This window comes from Atta colombica, unplaced genomic scaffold (assembly GCF_001594045.1).
Source record: "Atta colombica isolate Treedump-2 unplaced genomic scaffold, Acol1.0 scaffold164, whole genome shotgun sequence".
NCBI lineage: Eukaryota > Metazoa > Arthropoda > Insecta > Hymenoptera > Formicidae > Atta > Atta colombica.
The window spans coordinates 1041732-1049256 of record NW_017259255.1 but is presented as its reverse complement, the minus strand read 5'-3'; the positions used below and the strand labels follow the sequence as shown (position 1 = coordinate 1049256).

The window sequence follows — 7525 nt, the reverse complement described above, 5'->3', positions numbered from 1 at the left end:
TATATATATATATATCTCGCAGGCTAAAAGGAGGAGAGGGGGGAAAGGGAGAAAGTGGAAAAATCCGCTATTATTAGCTATTATATACACATAGTTGGAAATAAAGTTGAAACATACGGGCATATGCTTTCAGCATTTATATTGCTTTTCGATTCCTACTCGCTACTCATACGGCTACATTTATCATCACTATACATTATATTTCTATACTTCTCAATCTGTATGTAAATAGCCGGAAGAAGGAAGGTAACAAAAGACTCGCCGCATAGAGGTGAACCAAATAAAAGCATGTATGATGAGATCCCAGACAGAATTATTTACTTACCAATGTTATTGACGTTTCGCGAGGATGCGACTGATTAGCGATCAATCATGCACTTTGTTCAAATGCCCCTGAAAATCTTTTCGGCGCACCGTATGATTAACTTACGGCAAATTTTCTGCGAGTACACGCCACGTGCTCGGTGCTAGAAGTGTGTTTCTCCGAGTAACGGATATGGCGACAGCTCCACTAATTCTGGTGGTTTCCGCTCTATGCGCTACTGCTGGTAAATTTCCGTGTCTCGCCGCTTCACGCGCATCCTATCGGTCACAGCTAAAGTAACTAGATTATAAAGTACCGCCATGGAGTAAAAAGAAGGAGAGAAAATTCGAAAAAGAAACAAGATGTCTGAGAATTGATTCCGTATCTTGAAACGAAGTGAAAATACAAAGATGAGCGAATTTACTAGAATACTAATAATTTTATTAGTTAGTCAACACCTAGAAAAATTTGCTCACTTTTGTAATTTTCATCTTGTTTGAAGATACAGAATCGACCTCTTGGGCATCAATCATAAAATTTTCCTAGGATGGAAAGTGAAAGATGAAAATTTTAGAGACTTAAAACTCTCATTTTAAAATAAAAAAGAGACAGGAATAAAAAGATTTAAGTCTCGCTTAAATTTAAAATAATGTTAGTGTAACCTAGAGTTCCTTCAATGAGAGTCAAGTCGTGAGGGACATCAACCTCGTCGATGTGATTGGTCAGATTTCGACTGCTTTAAACGTCCATTTGCGAATGTGGTAGTGAATCTGTAAATTGGTGTGAGCAACTGTTTTAGTACAAAAAGGCACGAACGCGAAATTGGACTATCAATCATGGACTGTCAATAATGATGGAATTGTGCTGTTTCCGGTCGATATCCGGTATTCGGCAATCCTTTCGCTTTTATGTCGTGACTTTTATTAAAAAAACTCTAGTGTAATTCTAGTTGGGACTAAATAGTAAATATATCAATATTTATTAAAAAATACATACATTTATACAAAGTCTTAAATTATCATTAAATTATCATTTTTTAACTTACTGACATCAAAAAAATTTTGAAAAATTAAAAAAAAATAAAATGGGAATTGAGCAATAATTTTTCTTCTTACATATATTCTACTTATAAAAGTACACAAATTTATAGAATTACAGGAAAATGGAAGGAAAAATATTTATCAAATTCTCTAAGTTGACAGTTTTCTTAGACAGGAGCGTTCGAATTTGTTCTTCCGTAAAATCACTAGATTTATAAATTACAACAATTAATTTAAAAACTGATGTATCAAAATGGCACATAATACACGATTTCTAGAAGCTTGGAATTGCTCGATCCAATTGCGCACAAGCCAATCACAGCACTAGAAAAAAAAATAAAACTCCCTAGGCAGAAGTCACTAAGTGGGAGTGGGCAATTGTTACACAATTAATCGCTCCCCACAATTTCAAGTACATATTAAATACAGTTGGGTGCTGCTAACCTTTGTTTTTTGAGACATTTTCAAGCATTAATTTCGAGGAGAAGTTGCATAGATTAAAGGCGCAAATTTATCATCTGATGATATTAATACAAGAAAAACCTGTACCCTTTTATATTTTTATGCAAGCAGCAAATAAATCCGTATTAAACTAAAACACATAAATTAAACACATAAATTAAACATTTATACATAATTTTTTGAATTGTAATTAGTTTATTTTTTAAATAAACTAATTACAATTCAAAAAACATTAATTTTCATACTTGACGGATTCATTTTCCTAAATAAAGTACGTATATACAAACCCATTAATTTGAAATGGCCGCGTTATGAGTCAAAATGGATGCGAGTGTGTGATACTTTATAGATAGTGACTTTACCCGTAACCGCAAAATGCTGTAACCGCGCACTACCGCTCTCTGAAGAAATGAATGTTAACTACAATATTCACCTTTTTTCAGTGCTCCTGATGGAAATAAATCGCTGAAATTTCCATCAAGAGTATCGCAAAAAGGTAGATATTGTTGTGTAGTTAATATTCACTTCTTCAGATAGCAGTAGTGTTCGGCAGCATTTTGCGGTTCCTAATTTTAGGTCGTCATGTCCTCTTTTTCTCGATAATACATACCATCGACATATAATACTGAACGGAGCATTAAGGCTTAAATACAATAGGCACAGGCAATAAAGAATAACGAGCTAATCAGAGTTCTAGTGTGTAATTTCGATATAATACCTCAGAGCTCTGATTGGACAGCTTGTTATTCCATGTTGCTTATGCCTATTGTTTTTAGCCTTTAAGCATCCAAACCATCTTAGCAGACTTAAAAAGAGATTGAGCGATACTTGCGTAGTAATGAAGCATGTAATTAAGGATCTTAAAGCATTAAGTTAATACATCTGTGCTCAGAGTGTTACTTTTGCACAAAATACATGTAGAAAACGTATTTCAAATTTTATTTTGTATTTAATAATTAATAATGTAAATTTAGAATTATTGCATTGTGTATCAATCAATACTTCTGTGATGGTCCTGACTTTTAAGAATACACTGTCCTCTCTCTCCTGAAACATAATTCGATCAATAGGACAAGAGTAGAAAGAGAGTTCTGTGCCCAAATATTTACTCTTTCTAGGTCCGTCAAGACCATAGAATATAGAGAATAGGAAGTCAAACTTACATGGACGAGGCCGTCAAAAAGCGTGATCAAAAGTGATCATCTGAATTAATTTGATCAAAATGTCGTTTTCACTCATGGAGTATAGAGAATAAGAGACCGAACTTAGGAGTTCTGCACAATAAAAGAAATAGGGAACAGGGGATCGATTCTGTATCTTGAAATGAAGTGAAAATTATAAAAGTGAACGAATTTACTAGAATACTGATAATTTCATTGGTCAACACTTAATAAATTTGTTCACTTTTGCAATTTTCACTTCGTTTCAAGATATAGAATTGACCCCAGAGAATAAGAATTTTAACCTATCAGAAACTGTATTCTACAATATATAATTTCTGATAGGTTGAAATTTTTATTCTCTATTTTTTGTTTCCTATTCTTTTTATTGTGCAAATCCTCTTACATGAACGATGCCGTTAAAAAGCGTGGTCAAAAGTGGTCATCTGAATATAGTTCAATCGAGATGTCGCTTTCGTTCCAACACACTATTCTCGCAGTTTGCATAGATTATATCAATTTTATATGAAGAATATGCATGCAGTTTTAATGATAATTTACATCTTCCTGTTACTGTCAGAGCATGATATCAAAGAATAACGTCTCTATTCTTAGATTATGTGTATTCGGTTGTGTATACGTAAGCGTATATGAAGCCGGTTCTACATTAGTTGCAAGCTGATTGTAAATTTGTTGCGACAGTCAATCTGAAGCTTGCATTTTGAAATCAACACTTCAAATTGAAAGCAAACTTACGATCAGCTGCAATTAATGTAGAACCGGCTTGAGAAGAGTTTTGCGATTCAAGCATCACCAATACTAATTCAGAAACCTGATTTTGATCAAAGTCAAGTTCGATCTTTTCTTCTCTATACTCCATGGTCAAGACGAAAGATTAAAGAGATTTCGTCATACCGTCCAATATTATATGTCGATGTACATAAGGCTTATTCTTTGACTGAACTTTTGTACCAGTTCACCTTTCTTCTTTTTCTCTTCAAGAGAAAAAAAGAGGAAGAAAGATAAACTGATGCAAAAGTTCAGCCAAAAAGAACGGGCCTATACATAGTACGTGTAACCTGTGATCACATAACAGTCAATACTTCTAACTTTTCCCGCAAAGCATGATGGCACTAAAATCAGTGTTTTGATTTTCCATAAGTTTTTTTGAAATTGTGTTTCGAGCCTATTTTCAGTAGAGAGAGATCATGTATTATGGAATACGCAATTTCTGATAAGTCGAAATTCTTATTCTCTATTCCCTGTTATGTCTTATTCTCTGTTCCCTGTTCCTTTTATTGTGCGGAACCCCTAAAGTTAGAAACACAATGAAGAGCAATAGGAACAGGGAATAAAAGATTTTAACCTATCAGAAACCGTCCATTCTATTATTCATGATTTCTGATAAGTTGAAATCTCTGCCTGTGCTTTTTATTGTGTTTCCAGCTTTACAGAGAAAGAATGGCAAATTGCATCACGTGATCCGTCTCCTCTGATTTAAAGATATGGGCATCAAAGCTCATAGAAAAAGAATGGAGAAAACTGATCATATGATCTCCATTTTGATTGGTGGGTATTCACGTGATGCATTTTGCCTCTCTCTCTCTCTCTCTCTCTCTCTCTCTCTCTCTCTCTCTCTCTCTCTCTCTCTCTTTTTGTGAGGCTCTCTAGCTTTCAGACCTCAATTTTGATCTCTTTTCTATTACTCCTGTTTCTAATCAACCATGCTCATTTAATTGAATTCAGCTACATATATTTGACGTGTTAGGCTGTTTTCACGTGTAGCGTAACTTACGTAAGTATAATTCGCATCAACCAATCAAATCGTATCAAATTGTATCAGTTATTATTTTAGTTGAGACGATTTGACTGGCTGACGCAAGTTACGCAAGTTACGCTGCATAATGAAAACAGCCTTATATTTTCTGCATATCGTCTATAATCTCTATAATAGTATTTGACTATTAATGGAAATAATATTTCCTTATGAAAGAAATAATATTTCCTTATGAAACTTTCTGGGATTTCTTTTTATATTACTGGAAAGGCTTGTACAGAGCCCGATTTTGACTCTTGAATTTTCGTTAATAAAATTATATACATTTTTGTAGCACAAGAGCGATTTTTACAGAGTGATTTTTTTAGAAAAAATGTGAAATAAATGTTATATCTCATCCGATATGTACTATAGTATAAAATTTGTACTATAATACATATCGGATGAGATATCATAACATTTGTTTCGCATTTTTTCTAAAAAAGTCGCTCTGCTGCTTTCAAGCCTTCAGGGTTTTCCTGATTACGTATTATCGTAATTAAAACTTAAAATGCGATTTATCCAGTATTTTAGCCATAAAATTTCAGCATAAAGAAATTCGTCTTTGACTAGAGGTCTCCGTAGTCTCTCCTATTGAGTCGATATCAGCTCCTATACTGTATCATTCATTTCTGCATCTGCTACAAGATGGTGCTATGAATCTCATTTAAATTTCTTCTTCATGCACGCGCATGGCGTTTGCGTCAAATTAGTCTTACACACATGTATAATTCATTAATTTTAGAAAGATATTGTGTAAATTTCTTGTGCTTGAAAAAAAGATAGAAATCAGAGCAAGTAAGAGAAAACTAGATATAAACAATATAACTGTAAGAACAATTATTATACAATTATATCGATAAAAACAATTATTAAATTTATTTAAATTTAAATTTTTGGACTCTAAAGGATTTCATGTATGTTTTCATGTTGGCTTCTCTCTCTCTCTCTCTCTCTCTCTCTCTCTCTCTCTCTTTCTCTTTCTCGGAATCACGTATGAAAAATACAGAAATAATAATTATTTTATATTATACATATATCAGAATATTACTACATGCATCCTAATTCGATAGAAATGATAGAAATAGAAATGATTTATACATAATTATATATGAATATACATTATATATTTATGATTATTATAATAATAACAGTTACAAATGATATCTACATTTCATGCCATGAGTCTTTTTAAAATGATGAAAAAACGGGAATGCATCAGCTTAGATTTTATAGACGCTATGTTAGACTAGGGAAGAGGAATGTACGAAAATATCTATTGGTCTAGGACTCGAAGACCTTCGAGTGATGCATGCGGGGTCGTTTGATCTGGATGCGGGGCGTCGGGACGCAAGGTTACAGCGGTCGTCGGGTCAGCAACACCACGGCCGTCCCTCCCGCTTTTCCCTTTCCACCCTGACCGCCATCCCTCGTCCTCTCTCACCGCCGTCGCCACGCTCGATGTACGTACGTCTGCCCTTCCTTTCTAACCCTCCTCCTCATCGAGGATGAACGAGAAAGAAAGAGAGAGAAAGAGAGAGAGAGAAACAGAGAGAAAGAGAGAGAGAGAAACAGAGAGAAAGAAAGAGAAAGAGAGAGCTGCCGCCCTTCCACCCATCTCCCTCGTTGTCCTCTATTTGTCCTCACTCACTAGTACCAGGGCGTGCCATCTTTGCGAATCTAGCAATATTCTTATTAATAGTTATTGCGACAAGGAATCCTTGTTTCCACATACTTCTTCCCGATATATTTAAGAAGGAAAAATGTTATAACTGCACGATTGTTTGCAATTTGATAAATAACTGTATTCAAGTAATAAACATTTCCATTCTACGCCTCTAGTCTATTCTCTTTTCAAAGTTTTTAACACTTCATTAAAGAAGAATTATGTTTGCAAGAAAATATTAACTTTTCATTAATGACTTTTAATTAATAATTCGTATAAAAAAATTTTTTATGGTATTTTTCAACTTGTTTTTGCAATAAAAATTAATTATACTTGTGAAAAAAAAAGAAGAAAAGAGAGAGAAAAGGAGAGAGAGAGAGAGAAAGAGAGAGAGAAAGAGAGATTTCTAATTAAAGAATTATAATGATTATAATTGTGAAAATTATGAAACAATTGTTGCTATTGATGTCATGATAAAATGCAATAGTCAGCGTCATCCCTTCAATGTCATCGCGTTATTTTTTTATAATGCTCTTCCATCGCAATATTTTACCACCGCTTGCACAGACCAATGCGGTAGTCGAGTCGCTTGCAAACATCCCGGTAGAGGGGGTGTCTGGGTCACCCCCTTTCATGTTAGTCTGTCTGTCTGGCTGGCTACTTTTCTGGGGTTCGCAACCCCTGCTTGCCAAACGTTATACGAACCATGACACTGAAATGCACCGATTGTTTATGCACACAAAGTCTCGCTCATAATAAATGTTTCGCATTCCCCGTCTCGTTAAATAATTCGCTTTTGCAAAGTAATTAAATTCTCCGATGTTCTCTTCGTTAAAAAAAACTATTTTAATTTCGATTCTGTCACGATCAATACGATAAATGCTTCTTTTTAGTTACATATTTAATATATTAATGACTTTTTTATGTATTATCATAAATATATGCTTTGTTAATAATTATTAATTTCAAAGAGAACGAAAGGGAAATCCGATGCAGAACTGATCACTTTCATACTAATGCGGGCGATCACCTTGCACTCTCTCTAACAACATCTATTAATTCTAATTAATGGAGAAA

The 7525-nt window shown here is 34.1% G+C and overlaps 1 protein-coding gene across 6 annotated transcripts in view; it reads right to left on the bottom strand.

The window, feature by feature from the left end:
- The window catches only part of LOC108686103 (KH domain-containing protein akap-1), a 9542-nt gene extending 9060 nt beyond the window's left edge, over positions 1-482 (bottom strand). For 4 of the 6 annotated variants that reach the window (XM_018191193.1, XM_018191194.1, XM_018191196.1 and 1 more), the window contains exon 1: positions 326-474. The gene's annotated coding sequence lies outside the window, so the exon portion shown is untranslated. Of the gene's footprint in view, positions 1-325 lie in introns of all 6 variants that reach the window. The other 2 variants (XM_018191195.1, XM_018191199.1) reach the window with 2 other exon arrangements.
- Between the last annotated feature and the right edge of the window lie 7043 nt (positions 483-7525).